The 19491-nt window shown below is 31.0% G+C and overlaps 1 pseudogene across 1 annotated transcript; it reads right to left on the bottom strand.

Moving 5' to 3' along the window:
• Positions 1 to 454: 454 nt before the first annotated feature.
• LOC118204033 (uncharacterized) lies at positions 455 to 16576 on the bottom strand (annotated as a pseudogene). Its single transcript, XR_015040391.1, has 3 exons — positions 16306 to 16576; positions 15974 to 16033; positions 455 to 9900 (listed from the first exon to the last, which is right to left on the bottom strand). The product of XR_015040391.1 is annotated as an uncharacterized LOC118204033 (transcript).
• Between the last annotated feature and the right edge of the window lie 2915 nt (positions 16577 to 19491).

The following is a 19491-nucleotide window of genomic DNA, read 5'->3' on the forward strand; positions in this document are numbered from 1 at the left end:
TAAACATACCCTCTAATATAAGAGACCAAGAAGTTCAGGTGAAGTGCCCAAACCACTTCATAAATCTGCTCCTGTATACTGACCAAAAAGTAACATATGCTTTCCAAAAGACTTAAAAGATTTATTACATTTCTAGTATAGATATGAAAATAAATTAATAAGTGATATTTAACATAGTATTCATTATTAAATATATATTCATTATTTTCTTTAAATGACTAGCATTTTGGCTTTCAGAAGAATGAAATATAGACTTAATCTTCCATAAGAAAAAAAGGGAAGAATTTATAATAATCATTGATATGTAAAACAGTTTTTGCTTCAGGTTTATTTCATGTTATATAAAATACATATATTTTTATTTCAAACATATTTCATGTTATTAAATAAAAATAAGTTTCAGAAACAGTTCCATAATTTAAGAAATGCATGCATAAATAAAAGTGTACACATATGATTAAAAATTATTTATTTGACTAAACACAGGAAAAGGTAATAATACAATTTGTTAACCAAGTATGGCAAATTAATCAGACACAATGTATTTTTATGCAAAGAATTTAAACAGTTAAAAATCCACAATGGTTTGCAAACTATTTAGTAAGTATAATACATGTACAATGCAATTAAAATATGCTCCTATTAAATTTATTAATAAATCAAAACCAATTCAACCTTCCTTTTAAAACTTATAAATCTACAATATATACTGAAGTTTAATAATCGTATTTCTATCCTAAAAAAAATAATTACAGAAAGCAATGATAAATGTTTGATACTTAAAATATTTTCATACATTTCAGTTTTCTATTTTATTGCAGAATTTCATAAAAATAATTAATTACAAAAGTAATATTAAAGTAAAACATTAATGAAAAATCTTTCAGTTGATACAGTAGAAACAGGTTGAATTAAGACAACTATAAGTAAAAGCTATTTGAACAGCCAGATTGAAGTCCCATTTCTACTAGTGAAGTGCACATGAAATCCACCTGCAATTCTCCAATCAACAAGATAATTGACCGATATCTGTGATGCTGTGAATGGGATATAATATGGAGTCAAAAATCATACTGAACTTCTATCGTTTAGGGTAGGGGTCTTCTTCCCGTGGCCCCACATTTGAATTTGAAGAAAAATTGAAGATTTTTAAGAAATTTTGATTTCAAGAAAAATTGCCTCGTCAACTTTTTGTCATGAAAAAAACTTTTTTCCTCTTATTCTTGATATTTAAAACATTTTATTGACATGCCTGATATTATTTGAGATAAAATTTTCCGAAAATTACGAATTTTTCAAAAATTTCTCTTTAGCTTATGTAATTTTAAAGATAAAAAACTGACTACGCATAAAATCTGAATTCTATGAAAAGGGTAGATTCTTATCTCTAACTGGTTTGCAACAAATGTCAATCTTTTGTCAATACTTGCCAAAGGTGATCTTGAGCATGCCGCTACTTTAGACGGGAGGGAGAATAAATTAACAGAATTCTATTTCTCTCTATGACCTCTAATACACTTTCAGAAAGGAAGAAAGGTGAATATTGCTTTTGAAAGTGAAATACTTAAGAATATTTTTCACGTCATGATAACAAACTATCATAATGTGCACATGCAACTGCATCTACCAAGTCATGCAGGTGAGATGTTGGTTCTGTAATCTCTTGGACTTGCTGAAATTCAACTTGAACAGTTACAATCAGCTGACAACAGCTACAAAGTCTTGAGGAATCTCTGCTTAAAATGTAACAAACACAACACACTGGTCCAAATTTTCTGTTGAACTTTATGTCAGTTTCTATGAGACAATGCAAACACAGTATTGTTTCTCTGCAGCAATGCAAATGTCACTATTGAGGAATCTGCACTGGAAACACTACATTAATCTTACACCACAAACTAATAGACCTGTGATGGAAAATTATGCCAATCTTTCATATTCTTTTTATGTCTTGCTCCATTATATACCTCATTTTAGCCTAATCTTTTACAATATAAGGAATATGGCAAAGCAACTGCTCAAAGCACAACAAAATTTTTAATTTTAAAAACAAATGGTTTTATAAAAAATGGAGAACTGAAAATCGATTAGAACCTGGAAAATATGGCCCCATTAATGACAGAAAGTATGCAATCAAGTATGATAAAACTCAGTAGCTTTTGTTTAAATCAACAAAAGGTTTCATATACATCCAAGAAAATTTTAAAGTGCCAATTATAAACTTAAAAACAGAAATATTTTCTGTGAAAACTCTTGTAGATAAAATTTTTCTGCTTCAAAGTTTCTAAAAATATTACCATATACAATGCTACAACAAATACAGATTTGTAATAGTAGTTTATACTTTACACTCATTCATATATTAAAAAGAGCCCACACATTTATCCCTCTTCACAGAATAGGAGTCAAATGTTTTTAAATAATAACACAGGGGAAAGACCACACACTTTAAATAAACAATTTCTAGAGCCTACATACAAAGCTTTGAATAGAATATATACAAATACATATATAAGAGTATCCAAAAAATAACTAGCTACATTGCAGCAAATATATCTTTCATAATTACAGATCATGCCACTAAACCACGGGTTCTCAACCCTATACCAGCGAGCACCATGGCACCCGCTGTGCGTTTATAATGTGCCCGACACTGTGCGATCACAATAAAAATATTTTAGTTTTCAATAAAATGCTATATGAAAATTTTCTCATTTTTAATGAAATAGAAATTGCAACAGATACTGGCACAAAGCAAAATGCGAACAATCTCTTTTTATATGGATATGTTATTAACTCTATGCAACTATAATTAACCTTGAAAAAGTAAATGGTTCACACCATCCAACAAATATTCTAGAATGTGATCTCAGGGACAAAAAGGTTGAGAACCCCAGCACTAGACAATGTTAGCTTGGGATTTCTCCTGCCATCTACCATATGGCATTAATCTGTATGAAATGTTTTAACCCTGGTTTAGAATCCGAGGTCCGATTGGTTTTGGTCTAATAAAAGCACTTGCCCCAAAAGGTCAGCGTTCTACTGCATGTCTCTATAATTGTTGCAGTTATCCAAGTAGTACAGTACAATCCTAGGAACCATAATGAATTTAATGAGCCATTTGTGATTTCACCTTAATATGACATGTACTTAGACATGCATGGCTTAATCTTTGTGACAAGCATATGATTACTGGCAGGATCAACCAGGTAGGTTTTTATATGTTCACAGAATGTTCGAGCTGCATGCATCTCCAATCTGCCAGTGATAGCATACACCTTGGAAATGCACTGAGAGCCACTGTCCAACCCATGGCTAATTAATTCACTATACACTTCTGGCCAATCTTTTACAAAGTAAGGAATATTTCAAAGCAAAAGTAAGACCTGTTAATAAAGAATCAAATTTGTTTCTAAAGAAACAAATTTATTGTGGAAAAGAATTTAACTGGAAGATTTGAAAAAATTGTTTTCAAATTTGTGCCTTACATTCTCATACAGGAGCAGAAAAATAAAAGGAAGAATGCCTGCAGTGACTTAAAGCAGGATTTGTAGTTGATTTTTCATTTGCAGCAAGCACGACTCCAGTTACGTATAAAGACTGCGGCTGGTGAAGATTGAAATCTTGGTGCTATGGGTATAACCTAAAACAAAAAAGCTCCATCGCAATGGAAATATTTAATTCATAAACAGCCAAGAAAGTATGTTGATATGAATTTTAAAAAAATCATGAAGGCATTGTTGATTTCTTCCTTTAATGTGAAAAGGATTGTGCAGAAAAAAATTATTCCTCCAGGAAAAATACAAAACTAATACTTCATCATGATGTTCTGCAAAGGTTGTATGACAGAAATGGCTAGAATTATAGAAGTACAGATTGGTTCCTCCAATATGACAACATTTTGGTCAACACAGCTCTCTCCATTCAGCAACTTCTAGTGAAGAACAACATGGTACTTACGTCTCATCCAACCTACTCAATGGATTTTGCTCCATGTGACTTTTTTACTTCCAAAGATAAACCAACAGTTATACGGAAAATGGATACAGTCATTGATGTGTATGAAATACAAGAAAATATGCTGTGTGCTAAGAATAATATTCCAATTCAAGAGTTCCAGAACTCTTTCTAGTATTAAGAAAAACACTGAGACAAGTGTATTGATGTTGGGGGAGAATACTTTGAAGAGGATTAAAATTTATAGGCATAAAGTTTAATAGCTTAATTACACACATGAGTTATAATAATAAGAACTTCAATTTGTTAGGAAAAAATTTTAAAGAAATTTATTTTTATATAGTTTTACCCATAGTGATAATTCAAGACAATTAAAAGATTCTGGTACACAGATATGACTCAATTTATAACTTTATTGTGGTTAGAACCCAGAGATTTCTAAAGAAAAATAACTGGACCTTTTTAATTATGAAAAACATCTACAAAGACCTATCTCAGTTTGATCAAGTGCAGATGAAATTTGAGAATCTCTTGCTCTTCTGTCATCAACTTTTTAAGACGATTTTTAAATTAACTGATTTTAAGATACTAAATAACAAATACTATTCATACTTTAATCAAGATTTAAGTTAAGCCCAAAAGTTTGGCAGCTAATGTGTGCTAATCATCCTATTGTCTGTGGCAAAAATTAAACACTATAAATTGCAGCAAAGCATTATGAGATTATATGCCTGTGACTTAAATTCCATTTCAGCTTTTCATTAATCAATTTTAAAATATTTAAATGTGCTTTATTTTATGAAACTCAGATAGTGAGTACAGCATAATGTACAAAATAATAATGCTTAAGAAATGAAATGATTTAAGTTTTATCTTATCAAACTGAAAATAGCATAATGTATACGATAATACTGTTTAAGAGAAAGTGTAATGCCCTTTTCAAGAAATGTAAAATATACGTAAGAAATTATTGCATTTTCTAGGCATGCTCTTGTCATGTAAATGGTGAGCAATTCAGCTAGCAAATCGTTTAGTAGTTCCTCAGTTTGCATTCTGTTCAGGGCAAAGTTGATTTTTCGTATTTCCTTTCTTCAAAAAAGCTAACAATCTCTATAGTAGTATCCAAATTAAAATGTGGTAAACAATAATTCATGACTACCTGGAATTGATCCACAAGGTCTTGTATTTTTCTCCTGTTACCTTTTGAATACGAGCAGGTGTAAGGAATTTTCGCATTCCTCTGTGTGCTCTTATAGCACAAATGGTTAACATGCGTCTTTACAAAGAATTAACACGTTGCCGCACGTTAGCTCTCACAGTATAACTTGTAGTACATTTAGCAATCATCAGAAGGGCATAGTTTAAACCCAGATAAAGCATAGCATAAAAACTTAGTTACTGAAAGATTTATGGTCTGAACTGCGGGCCAGTTGATTTTACATTTCCCTGCTCTAAAACTCCTAGATCTCTAGAATAATATCCAAACTAAAAAATGGGAGGAATAATACTTTAATCACTAGCTAGATTTAGTGCTTTTTCTCAGTCGCTCTTTAAATAGGAGAATATGCAAAGAATTTTCACATTTTCCCAATATGCGTGCTTGTGACTGGGACACTTGCTGTAGATCCCACAGGATTCTAGTTGCCTATATTGTATTAAATGTTCATCAAGAACTTTAGCAGACATATTACACAGTAAAAATTTATCTTTATTTCGAGATTTCAAACATGCATGCTACTCCTCAAATAGCCAGTCTCTCTTTTCTCTCTGCATTTCTACCTAGGGTTGCTGTAATTATCAGCACACAACACATGGGGGAGCAAGAACTACTTATCACAATCAACAATCACCACAGAGTTTCCCTCCAATTCCTTTGATGGCAATTGAAAAGAACTTCAGATGATAAAATATTTAAGAGGTTCCATGCTGTCTTTTTTTTCCCCCTTAACACAAAATTAGGATATATAATTAGAAAAATCAAAATGCGATTCAACATTATAACTATGTAATGATGCACACATATAAAATAAAACATTAGTAAATATGCGAGAAAGCAAATTTCACACTTTTTTTTTTTTTTTAATTGTAATACAAGAAGTAAATTTCTTTGGAAAGTGCACATGCCTTCCCGATCTTGTCACAGTTCGCTTCTTAGATTAGATTTATTTTGTTGAACTGTCTTGAAGTCTGTCCGATTTCAGTTCAGGTAAATCAAGAGTCTGAAAGCAAATAGGCTGGTTTTACTCTATGCAATACAGTAGATTTAATGTCGCTTATTTCCATTGTGAAAGTTTTGTCAGTTTTAGTAAGGACTTTGTGTAGACCTGAGTATGGTTCAGCATTTTCATTCCAATTTAATGGTGAGGTTGAATCCTTAACACAAGAATGAGATTTCCTTTTGTTGATATGTCCTTCTAACAATTTTATTAAAGGAGAAAGAATGTGCACTGCTTTAGGTATGAAACATCTGTAAAAGTTAAACATGCCTAAAAATCAGTGAGGCTGAGTAAGAGTGGTAGGTTGAGGAAAATCTAAAATACTTTTGACTTTTGTCAGGAAGAGGTTCAATTCCATTTTCACTAAAACCTAAGAAATTAATAGATGTTTGTCCAAAGATGCATTTTGAAACATTTATGCAATGTCCATATTCCTGAAATTTTGAAAATAAAGCTTTCAAATTCCTGCAGTGTTTCTCAGAATCTTTACAGACTATGAGCAAATCATCGACGAAAGCATAAACTCATTCTAAATCTTGCGTGACTTCATTTATAAAATGTTGAAAAGTCAAGGATGCGTTACATAAATCGAATGGCATATGGGTACTTTCGAGTAAACCAAATGGTGTACGTATGGAGGTTTCGTGAATGTTGGTGGGGTTGGTTGATATCTGATGATACGCCTTGATCAATTCAACACGACTAAAAATTTTAGTACCGTGCAATAAGGCAGTTAAATCAGCTAAGCATAGAATAGGGTATTTATCTTTTATGGTTTGTGTGCACCAATTCAAAGAAATGGAAGAAATCTGCTCAAAGAATGGGTGTACTAGCATTTGCTATAAGAAAAGTCCAAGAAAATTCTCTTAATTTGAAATCTAATGAAGGTGTTTTTTTACCATAAACATGGATAACTGAAGAATTAGTAGCAAGAAGTATTTATCTGGGAGAGTTTAGTTTTTGTGAAATGTTTGCCGAAAGTAAGGACACGTCAGAGCCGGTATCAACCAAGAATGAAACATTTGTTCTCCGGTCACAAATGAACAGGCGATGTGAAATTTGAGGCAAAGAATAAGTCGCCTCTATTTTTTGCTGGTTTTGTTTCCCTTCCATAAACAAGGTTTGATACACTTGTCTTCTCTATATTGCTTTCCAAAATGTCTATGATACCAGCAAACAGAATAATCTCTCCTTTTAGAATCACTCCTTTATTGTGATCTCCGCAATTTGGCGAGCGACCTCGAGAAAGGGAAATACGATCAATATGTTTCTTTAATTTTTCTATTTCTTTAAAAAATTTATCCTCAATAGATTGATTGACCATACAAAAAGTGGAACAAGTCCCTAGGGTTAGATTTATTTTTAAGATTCTGTCGGCAATTTTTGCAACTTTGTCTAAAGTTAAATCGGAAACCGCCGCCAAAATAAACTGAACTGCCGAAAGCAAACACTAAAGGAATAATTCTAACATTACGTTATCGGGAACATTTAAGGATTCCACTCGTTGCTTCATATTCCTAAGCAAATCCGAAGGTTTTCGAGAGCCTAATTCCTCTCCAGATAATAAGTGGCAAATTTCTTGCCGAAACAATTGTGTTATTAACTCAGTTTTAAGCTTTGTATATGGATCGGTTGGGTCTGGTTTCATAAATAAATCCCGAACTAATGATGCAATGTCTGGAGGAAGAAGAGCTACTACATAATTATATTTAATAATTGATTCTATTAGTGATAGGTTTAGGAGTGGCAAGAGCAAATGTACTTTCACACCTAACAAACCATAAAGCTGAATCTGATCAGTTATAAACCGGAATTTGGACAGCATATAGATAAGACATTGTGCAAGGTTTAAGCCAAAATGAAAGTAAAAATTCTACTACTGAAAATAAAATACAAATAATAAGTAAAAAACAAAATAATAAAATTAACTATAATTGCTACTCATCTATGATTCGGAGGATAAAAATCAACTTAATTCAAAAGTTCTGTGGTCTTGAGATGGCGATCCATCAAAACCGAAAGTACTGATGAAATGGGTGCTTTATTGGATTAGCATTACACCACTTTTAGAAATACATCAGACGTGTAATTAAATATGAAGCTAAACTATTGATTACTGCATATGCAACCATCTAGAAAAGATGAAATATTGTTCTTAAAATAATCACAATGCTCATGCCACCATACTTGAAAACAAGCAATTTTAGAATGATCTGGAATCACTGATTGGATAAAGGCTTTTTTTTTTTTTTTTTTTTTTTTTTTTTGAGAGGGGGGATTTGGAAAAGGAATTAGCAGTTAGATTTGATTTGCCTGTCCTTGAGAGAAATTCTCTGTTTAAACCAACCATCTGTTATAGACATATCAAAACAGCTAACAATAATCTGTACCTGGTTCCAAAAGGTTTTCCACAGATATAACCAATAAAGGTACCCTTCTGATTACATGTTTACATGGACAGTTTCACTGTGGATATCATTAAAAATGATTAAAACATTTTTTTGTCTCAGCAGGGCTGTTGGAAAATTTGTAATTGCTTTGACAGCGATGAGACTGCCATTTCTTTGACTTTTAAGGAAATTGGTAGGAAAATTGAGCATAATGTCATCTTTACTGATTCCATGACTCTTATTAAAGCATTTCTTTAGTGATAAAAAGTCACTATGGACCCTCAGCCATTATGGCATTAAAGGAAATGATCTGGCAAATGACCTGACCAAGGCAGGTTTAAACTTACCTCAACCACATTAATCTTGTTGATTTTTCTACTGTTAACAGATTTATTAAATCCAGGATAAATGTATATTGGCAAAACCCTTTTGGAGAACTGATTTTAGAGAAACCCTATAATCCCTTATTGAAGATTATGTTCTCCATAGTCAACTTAGTGCAGTGGGTGTGGTGAAATTTTATCTCAAAATATGGTTTGACTATTTGCAAAAACATCACCATGTGGATCTGAAGGAGCCATGAATGCGCCCATTCTATGGCCTGGTTGATACGACTAATGATCATTTTTACAATTACCTGTTCTTAATCATGTTGCAAATGGTAATTTGTTAAAAGATGTTAACTTTTTGCTTTTTCAAAACTGTACTGGGCTGCCCAATAGATTAATGACTGAAATGTTAAAATCTGACATAAAAAATTAAAAATAATAATTAAATAATTAAAACAGAGAGAGATATATCAGTGCTTAAGGTGTTAATATAATTTTACTTCTCAAAGAACTCATTTATACCACTAAGTTTTACTGATATTATAAGCAATAATTCAGCATACACTTTGCTATAATTTTAAGTTTATCATGATGTTCAAACCATCTGTGCACAAGAAGCTGCTCAAAGCCCTAATTTATTACTATCTTTAGCCATGACTTTTGAAAACAGCAGGAATGAAATGGGTATGATTGCACTTATCACATTGAGCCATATCTGTATAACAACTTTCAATCACTTCATCCTATTCTTAATATCAATTTTATAAAATAAATATCAATCAAAATAAAAACTACTATAAGCTCATCAGCAGTTTTTTGCATGATTGTGAGTTCCAATTTCTTTAATAACAGAATTCAAATAAGTATGACACCGAGCTGTGCACTTTAATCTCTCATATAAGTTACACATCCAGATAACTTTTGTATAAAGTGCTTTTTCACGCCTAAAGGTATATCCTCTGAGGAGAAGGAAAAAACCTCTTCTATTTTCAATAAATGTGAACATGCCTGAAAGGTAAAAATTATTGTCAATACTACATACCTCAAAATGACATTAAACAATTAAAAAAAAACTTATTACAATATTAGTATCAAACTCTATAATATATTATTATATATAACCAGGTGATCCATAATTATGTCTCTATTGTTATTTTTATGCAATTCCAACCAATAATGATACTGGACCACTAATTTTATCAATATGCTTTACTCTGTTTTATGTCAATGCATAAGTTATGCATTGGCACAAACGTATAAATAGCATCCCATTTATCTATTTTTAACTGTGCTTGGAACGTAGAGAGATATGAAGATGTGATATTTGTGCAAAGACAACACATAATAATATCTCTGCAGAGATGCTGAGATTAAAAAAAAAAAGAGGCAGATGCAGTGGAGGTTATCAAATGACTTCCTGCAAATTTGATGCATACAAGTTTGGTTACTTAGAAAAAAGGTGCAGAGAGTTCGAAGAAAATTATTATAAAAAGAGGCTAGAATTGGCATTTTCATAAGGTTTACACAAAGTCTAAAAAATCACCTAGGAAATAAGAGTGAATTAAGTGATTTATGAAGGAATTATAGTGGCAACAAAAGAAACACTTTAACTAAGGATTAACACTGGAAGACTGCAACATCAGGATGGAATAGGCTGAATTAATGCTAGCATGGATGGATAGATACCATGTTATATCAAAGCTATGCTTCATGAGGGTAGATTCACCAACTGCAGCACTACATTAGCTTCAACAATAATCACAATTGCATTATCTAACCCAAAATAAATAATAATAATAAAAATAAAAAAATCAAATGCTGCAATATTACAATTGAAAAACTGCAATCATACCTCTGAGCCACTATGTGGAATGGTATGCATGATGGTACTCTTCTTTGTCTATGCATTCTTCAGGATACAATAAATGAAAAGAGGTACGCACAAATAATCGAAGCTTTTACTCATTCCCCTATACAGTCAACCCTCATTAAACTGTCAGCTTTGCAAAGTTCCAACCAACTGAATGGGAAAATAATGACAAATAAGTTATTTATTTTCCAGTTTAGAGGTCAAAATCATTTCAGGCTCAGAAAAAGGGAACTTATAGTGCAAAATCAGTCTTGGCACGTGTTCAACTTGAATTTTTAGTCATTCCTAGTTTTCTTTAGTTTGAAAAAAGTAACTTGAATACTCGTATCTTTAGCAGAATATTAGAAAAAAAGTAAAATTTTAATATTTTCAGAAAAAAGAAAGCTATCGAGGAGTTTGAAAAATTAAATCAGTCGAAAGTTGCATTTGCAAAAGCTCACGGAATTCCTCGAACACTGCACACATGATATTTTATCATCAAAAGACACTATAAACTTTGATACAAGAAAAAGACAGCAAGTGTCTCCTTATGAAGGAATCAAGAAAGCTCTGATCATAGGATAAAATATGCCACGGCCAAACACTGAGAAAAAAAACTTTGCAGCTAATAACAGATGGTTGAAAATGCTGAAAAGAAATCCTGAATTATCATTAAAAAAGTCAAGGGAGAAGCATTTGACAATGATCCAGAGGTTGTTCTGTCCTGAAAATGAAAGGTGATAAAAAAAAGTACATGTCAGTATGGTTTAAGTGACATTTTTAAAATGTGTTAGTTACACAGATTGAAGACATTTTTGGATTTATTTTTGTATTAAACGAGAGGAATAATCAAGGCTGTTCCTCTCACTTGTTTTGTCTGGCAAGCTTCTGTAAAACAATCCGCATTTATAAAATGTGAATTGTTTTACAGAATCTTGCCAGACAAAAACTCTTTCCTCCAAAAAAGAAAAATGCATTGCAGGAAAAAAGAGTAAGGAAAGACTCACTACTTTGCTCAGATTCAAAACTGATGACAGTGAGAAGCTGAAACCTATTGTCATAGGTAAAGCCAAAACTCCCCAGAATTTTTAAAGGTTTAAAATTTTAGCCAGTGAGCTATGACATCAACTCCAAAACTCCCATGACTTCAAAGCTATAGGAAAAGACAATCAAGAATATAGACGCAAAATTTTCATAGAAAGGTAGAAAAATAGCTTAAGATATTGACAACTTCACATCTCACAACAGACTAAATAATTTAGAAGCCATAAAAATAGTATATTTATTACCAAATATGACAAGTGTATTGCAATCTATGGACCAAGAGATTATTAATAATTTTAAATTAACTACAGAAAACTTATCAAGGATTTTATAGCTGCCCTTGACGATAAATTCTCCTTTTCTGTCAATGTGCTTGATGAAAATTTCTACTTAGCAACCTTAGAGCATGATTTCCGTCAAAACTACTGCTAGCTACTACAGACATGCGGGTTTCAAAATAAATTCTGAGTGAAGATGATATCCCTTTACCAGACTTAGACTATGACCTAAAAAAAAAAAAAAAAATGGGATTTAGAATTTGATTTGGATGCATGTATGTCTGAGGACAGCAAAGTAATTGTGAACTCAGGCAAAATTTCTATACCAAATATTGTTTCGAAATTAACAAATTTAGACCATCTAGAGTCCACTCAAAAAAGTGAAGATGAACTAGATCAAGTGCTAATGCATAGTCGTATTTAAGGTTTTCAGCGCCTGGGGTCACTTCAAGATTTTGCACCCCCTTCTGTGTGTGAAGAATGGAAAACATTTCATTCTAAAATTTCATAACATCAATTTGGCACCCCTTGGATGCTGTGCCTGGAGACAGATGTCTGCCCTTGCCCCACCTTAGCTACACCACTATGCTAATGTATAAAGATGTTATACCTACAATAAATACTATTAAGAATTTAAATTTCTTGCAAAAAAATAGATGATAAAGACTTTGTAATGGTAAAATAATGCAAAAGTTATGAAAAGTAACAAATCAATATTAAAACAAGCATCCATTAAAACATTTTTTTTAAAAATAAAACAGTAATTTTTTTAGTTTACTTCTTGATCTCTATAGTGCAAATAATTTTCGAAGTAGCATTGTATTGTAATGTGCATTTAGAAATAAGATGTGAATATTTTTTTTAATAAGAGAAGAGGCATTACGTATATGTGTATCCTATTTTGTTTCAAGAGTGTCCAACCTACCTTCATGCTAAGGTTTAATGAGGCTTGACTGTAGCAATTTAGGGAAACACGCATTTCATCTATGATGAAACACTGCTCCCTTTCACAATGAAATCAATATATAACTTCAAAATTCTCTCTCTCTCTTTTTTTTTTTTTTTTTTTTTTTTTTTGGTTTTGTTATAAGGCACTACAGAGAAGTTTAGTGACTGCCAAGGCCCACAGTTCGCCCCCTTGGAAATTTTTTCCTCTCTGAAGTTACCTAAAGAGAAATTGTGTGCCAGAAAATTGCTTGCTGGAAATTAGAATGGACTGTGTATGAACACAATACAGTTAACTGTTGGAAATATTTAACCTCACCTGCAAATATATTCTATTAACAGTGGTGCTTACTCAGAAAGCAACAGCAAAGAAAGAGAAAAAAAGAAAACAACAGAATATCTGTAAGTGAAAGGTAATATGCAACATCATTACTGACACAAGCATGCTGCAATAAAAATAGGGATATAATTACAAACCATACTGATAATTAATGAAAAATTCAGTAATCATAGGTTTAGTTATTTATTTCTTAGACGGCATCAATAAAATACTGTTTTTAAATTGCAGTACAACAATGGGAAAAAGAAATGATTAAAACAATAATCAATTTTAAGTACAGATTGCATCCTACACATTTACTGAAAATTTATATCTATGTGTATGTGCAAGATAAATAGACTATATATGAAATAATAAACGGAAGGAAAAGATGGAACAGTGCCAATGTGCAATAGCTATATAGGGTAGATCCATACTGAAGAGGAAGAACTCTGATTGATTGCGTCGTAAGCTAATAGGTTGACTTCGTAATATCTAAAAAACTTGGCAGTTGAGGCAGTTTTAATTTCATTTTTATTTGCAAACTGACTTTTGTGACCACAATTCACTTGGCACTCTAGCCATGCCTTTTTACAGAACATTTACATTTTTTATATTATTGCAATAGCAAGCAAAACAGAGAAGTTACATCCTGACAGGGTAGAGAGCGAAGCTGAAGTGCGTAGTTATGCAAGATGGAAGCACACGAAGAGAAAGGTTTTGGTTTTCCAGTTCCCAATTATTACATCATCACCGTGCGTTGCACAGGCCATGCAAAATTGAATGACCTAGAAATGATGCAATCCAGATAAGTTTTTACAAGTTTTAGAACAGAGAGGGAGAATTAAAGTTTTACTGTTAGTTTTAATTACAATTTTGATTCATATATTTTTTACCTTACATATATATATGTGTGTGTGCATATAGGATAAAAAATATGAAAATCAAAATCATAATTTAAACTAGCAATAGCCTCTTAATTCCCAATCTTGAATTTGGGTATTTTCTCTTTGTATTCCAAAAATAATAACTTTTCTAGATCAATCTATGTCACATGGCTTGCATAACGCTGATGACATAGCTAATTCGAAATCTGAACTCAAAATTTTAAGAAATAAAACCTTTCTCTCGACAGGCTGCCATACTGGATAATTGCGTACTTTAGCTTCTTCTTCTCTTCCTGTTAAGAGGCTATTTTGCTCAGCTCTCTTCCTTTTGCAACATTTATCAAAAATGTAAATGTTCTTGAATAGACACAATTAGAGTGCAAAGTAAATTATGGCTGCAAATATCAATTGAAATAAAATTGAATATTTAATCTTATTCAACTGCCAAGTTTTCTCTTCAGTATGGATCTAAATTCTACACCATCAATATTACTACATGTTTTTCATCATATGCATATATATTACAATATTCATTTAACATGTAATTATTTAAAAATCTCAATATATTATGAAAATGCAGAGAACTTCATCATAAATCAAAATCAGAACAACATTTTCAGCATAAACTGTAACAAAATCTTGCATTTTAATACACATGAAATAACTAACATTCAAACATTAAATTTAATTTATCAATTAAAGTGACATTATACAAAATTCTATTCAGCCAATAAATGAACACAAATACACAACTATGTTAATTTATGAGCACTGTTACTACAAACTTAAAAAAAAATTACCTTTTACGAAAGCTTTGCATATGAAGTAATATTTAACTTAATAAAATTAGCTTGCTTCATAATTTATTATTATTGTTTATAATGTTTGCAAAAACTTCCTCAATAAACTAGTATAAAAACTTAAAATTTTATTGCAGCTCCAAGCAAAGCAATTTTTGCCTATGCTGCTCTAAACAACACAGAAATGAATATAATAGTGGATTTGGTGAAAATGCACAACAACAGGAAATTATTAATTCATGACTTTTCAAGATGAAAACATACAACAGAACTGCAAAATCATCTAAAGCTACAACTGCCAAGTATTTAACACAACCATAACAAAAAGGGTTATGTTACATATTTATGAAGCCTACGTTAGAATAATAGTATAATCAGCTTTGACTGTTCCTTTCATTTGACGCAAATGTAAATAAATCCAAAAATGTGTTCAGTTTATGTAACTAACACATTTAAAAAACTTTATTTGCCATAAAAACAAAATACACTGAAGAAATTCATAAAGTAATTAGAGAATGAATATGGTTTTAAAAATGTATAAAACTAACAACTTTGCATTATACTCCCTGATGCAGTAAAACTTTAAAATATGGCTTAGGAAAGGTACTTATTTAATTGAAACTTCTCTATAAATTAAAACAATTCTTACTCACTGTTAATCATACATTTTCTTACTCATTAGTGCTTTGAACATCTCATGTGTCTAAAATCAAAGGAAGGCAAACATTTTAGCTCTGAATTTTTACCCTATAATATAGGAATCAATATTAATGTAACAAAGCCAAGATTAAAAAAATTAGTTTTTTGTGAATGTACAGCATGATTATAAACATGATTATAAATTACAATTCCTATACAAATATAGTTTTATGTAATATGATGAGCCATGTACTTGAACTTCTCGTATCCAATACATTTAAAAACAATTTTCACAGAAAAAGAAAATGCTTTTCTCTCGCCTGAATAAAGTACTGTATGACAGAGAAAATTCCTTTTGATTTTCCACAAATGTAACATTCCTAAAAAGGGAAAAAATATTTATTAATCAATAATTCTAAAAATTTACCCAAATAATCAAAACTATAAAACTTAAACTGTTAGAAGCGATTTGGAAAGTACAGATTACATAAAGTTATTACACCATTCTACTCATAAAAGAAAATATTCATAGTGCAAGTTTACGCTCTCACAAAATATCAACAGAAAAATTTTTGAAAAAAAAATTAAACCAATTTTACATGTTAATAAATTTTTATGCTACTTTAAATAAAATGTATTAATTATTACTGACTACTAATGCAGAAACTGTCATTTTTATTCTGCCTTAGTACACCACTTTTCTTAAATAGGATAAATCTTTATAACTGGGCGGCAAAGTATGTATCAAATGCACTGAAAAATAAGTTTGTTTAAGAATCAAAAGCTTGGTAACTGGAAATGCGCTTTTCAGATGTGCGAGTTTATATGAGATTGTCCTATTTTGAAGGTTCAGCCCTGGTGAATTTGTCATTTTGACCTGAATATTTTTAAAAATTAAAAAAATATCAAATAGTATTATTGTTTTCAAAATGAATACCACAAAATGAAAGTACAGGTGAGTGTCCTGATAATTGCTTACAAGTGCAAATATCATCCCATTCCCCTAAGAATCTGTCTGATATCTGAGACCCGACGAAGGAGACTTACCCGGATATTTACCGGCCTCAGGGCAAATACTCTCGACACACGAGTGCTATTGACGAATGAAGGGTTATTGTTATTGGCTATTTATCGCCGTACTGGTTATTTTTTGTTATCATACTTTTACGTATGTTAAATTGCCATGTGAATGGGTTTGGGGAAGTTTTTATAAAATGTTTACGACTCTTCTCTTTAGTGGTATAGTTTGTAGCAAGAACTTAAGATTATCATTATACATACGCGTGCATTAAAACTAATCAGTCTGCTCAAAAAATGCATTAGATATGTGATTTTACTCATGCATTATTTCTTCGTACATACACAAATAGAAATATATATTTCTGGCATATATGTATATAATATTTGGAGTGTACAGTAGTTTTTAAAATGCATGAAATTTATGAAATCAGATTGAAATCTGTGTTATATTTTATTATCTATTTAATGGAGAGATACTTATTTATTACTGATTTAATGGAGAGATACGTTTTATTATATTACGTTTTTATTGTCAAGTGGAGTAATCTTTGAAATATTATAAAAACTGTATAATGGATTGTTTTGCTAAGCAAGTTTTTTCCGAACATTACGCTCTGTTAACTCTTTGTTGAATATGTCCACTGTATTATGAAAAGAAACCTGACATTGTATTAAAAACATATTTCCCTAAAAGATTTAAGGGAGGCAATTATTATTCATTTTCTCAAATATTTGTTTTTATATATTATGTAATGAATGTGGAATATTTATGATTGCAACCTTTGAAATCAATCAAAAATAAATATTTAGGTCAAAAGAATTGTGTATGTAAAAAAACTTGTCCACATATATATTTTCATGTTAACAGAATTTGTTTTTATATATAATGAACAATTATGTGAGTTCATCAATGCAGAGATTCCTTATTGATTTCTACAATATTTGTCCTTGCAATCGCAAAACTGCATATTTGCAAAAAGTATAGATATATTTTCTTTGAAAATAAAAGTAAGACTGTTAAGTAGTGTCTTAGATATCAATTGTTTTATCTTTATTTAAAAATTAGGGCGTAATCGGCAAATTACTGAGAAAATTTAGATGACTAAAAACTAAAGAATTTTGAATGCAAGAATGTTAGATAATTTTAGATATAGATTTTATTGCTTATTACTATATTTAACTACACTTATTATTGCAGCTTATGTAAAATTTACTGTTTCTGTTTAAAAAGTTGTTCTTTTTTACATCCTTTCACTTTTATGAAGAAAGTTGGAAAGCAGAATTATGGTGCAACATTTATTTCATATAATGCCTGCTGAAAAGTAGGACCAATTATGGTGTAACAGGAAAAACAAGGAAACCAACAGTTTTAAGGAAGTATCTGCAGATATCAATTTTAACAGCTAGTATCCTAAACATTAGTCAAAGTGTAACAAATTTTTAACTTTTTGACCCATTTGGGCACCTAAATTATAGACATAGTGATCTTATAGATTCAAATAATTAGATATTAATAAGTGGTCTTCAACCTGTCTCCTATATCTTGCACAACCAGATATTTCACAACTCACTTTACATTTTCACTGCCATCTCCTTTACAGTTTCCAATGGACTCATTTTTTTACACCGAATATACATGTACTTCTATCTACATAATCTATGTATTCATCATATGATTGTTTCTTTTATTTATGTTTTATTTCGTAAGAAATTGATATGATTTTAAAAAAGGACAACATTTATATTATAAGAAAATGATTTAATGAAGGTGACCCTTTTCTTTTTACAATGAAAAAGAGGACAAAAAGCGAACAAAGCATGACATTTGCGTCTTTACAAAATTCTTTTAAAGCAGTCACACGAACCGTAAAACGACTAAAATACAAATAAATTGTTGTTATTATTACTTCTACATCAATTGGCATGGCAGATGATACCATGTTTATTGCATTTGACAAAATATGTGTATTACAACCTATGCCTAGTGTTTTCTTTTAGAGTAAATCTGGTAATTTTTCATAGACATTATTTACTCCTTTTGCATCTTTTCCCACCAAAATTTGTATTTGTATTATCTGCTGTTAGTGCAACAACTTTATATTTCAAATTGTTTTCATTTATTACTCTGTATAGATGGTTCACCAAAATTTCTTCGCCCTCAATAGACTTTAAATTAAAAATTTTTATGTGAGTGCCATTGTTAACATTATAATATCTTACTATTATTGGATACAATTTTGTTTCATTATGATTCGATGCCTCAGATAAAACTGTTACAAATACTGCATTTTTCAAGTCTTCTGCAAGTATATTGTCACAATTATTATACTCAAAGTATAATAATTATACAGTGAAAGGAAATTTGTATTTGCATCAGATGTAAATGCGAACTATAATATTATAGACACATTAAAATAAACAAAGTAAAGTGCGCAAAAGTGTGAGGTGCATGACAAGTGTGGCTGCGTGATGTTTTGATATGCCCAGAATGTGTTGTCTGTGCATTTTATAATCATGTTTCTTCGAACTGCACCATCACATGACCATTGACGTGTAACATTTCGAAGCAGCATCTTTAACTAATACAGAGATAAACAGATTAGTTGTAAAATATTGAAAAGGAAGACAGTTGGAAGGACACTTCTTGAAGAAGGACAGAGTCTACCAAATGAGGACAATTGGTCTCCTTGCATGGTGGTTCACATGTAACATTCTTTTCATTGTTACCTCCTGGGGCATAGCTAGAGGGGAGTGAGGGTGGACATCTGTCCCTTGCCCCCCCCAAGGGGAGCCAAACTGATGTTACTAAATTTTAAAA

The sequence above is a fragment of the Stegodyphus dumicola genome, chromosome 3 (assembly GCF_044657685.1).
Source record: "Stegodyphus dumicola isolate Sdum_Otavi_A_Nest chromosome 3, ASM4465768v1".
Classification (NCBI taxonomy): domain Eukaryota; kingdom Metazoa; phylum Arthropoda; class Arachnida; order Araneae; family Eresidae; genus Stegodyphus; species Stegodyphus dumicola.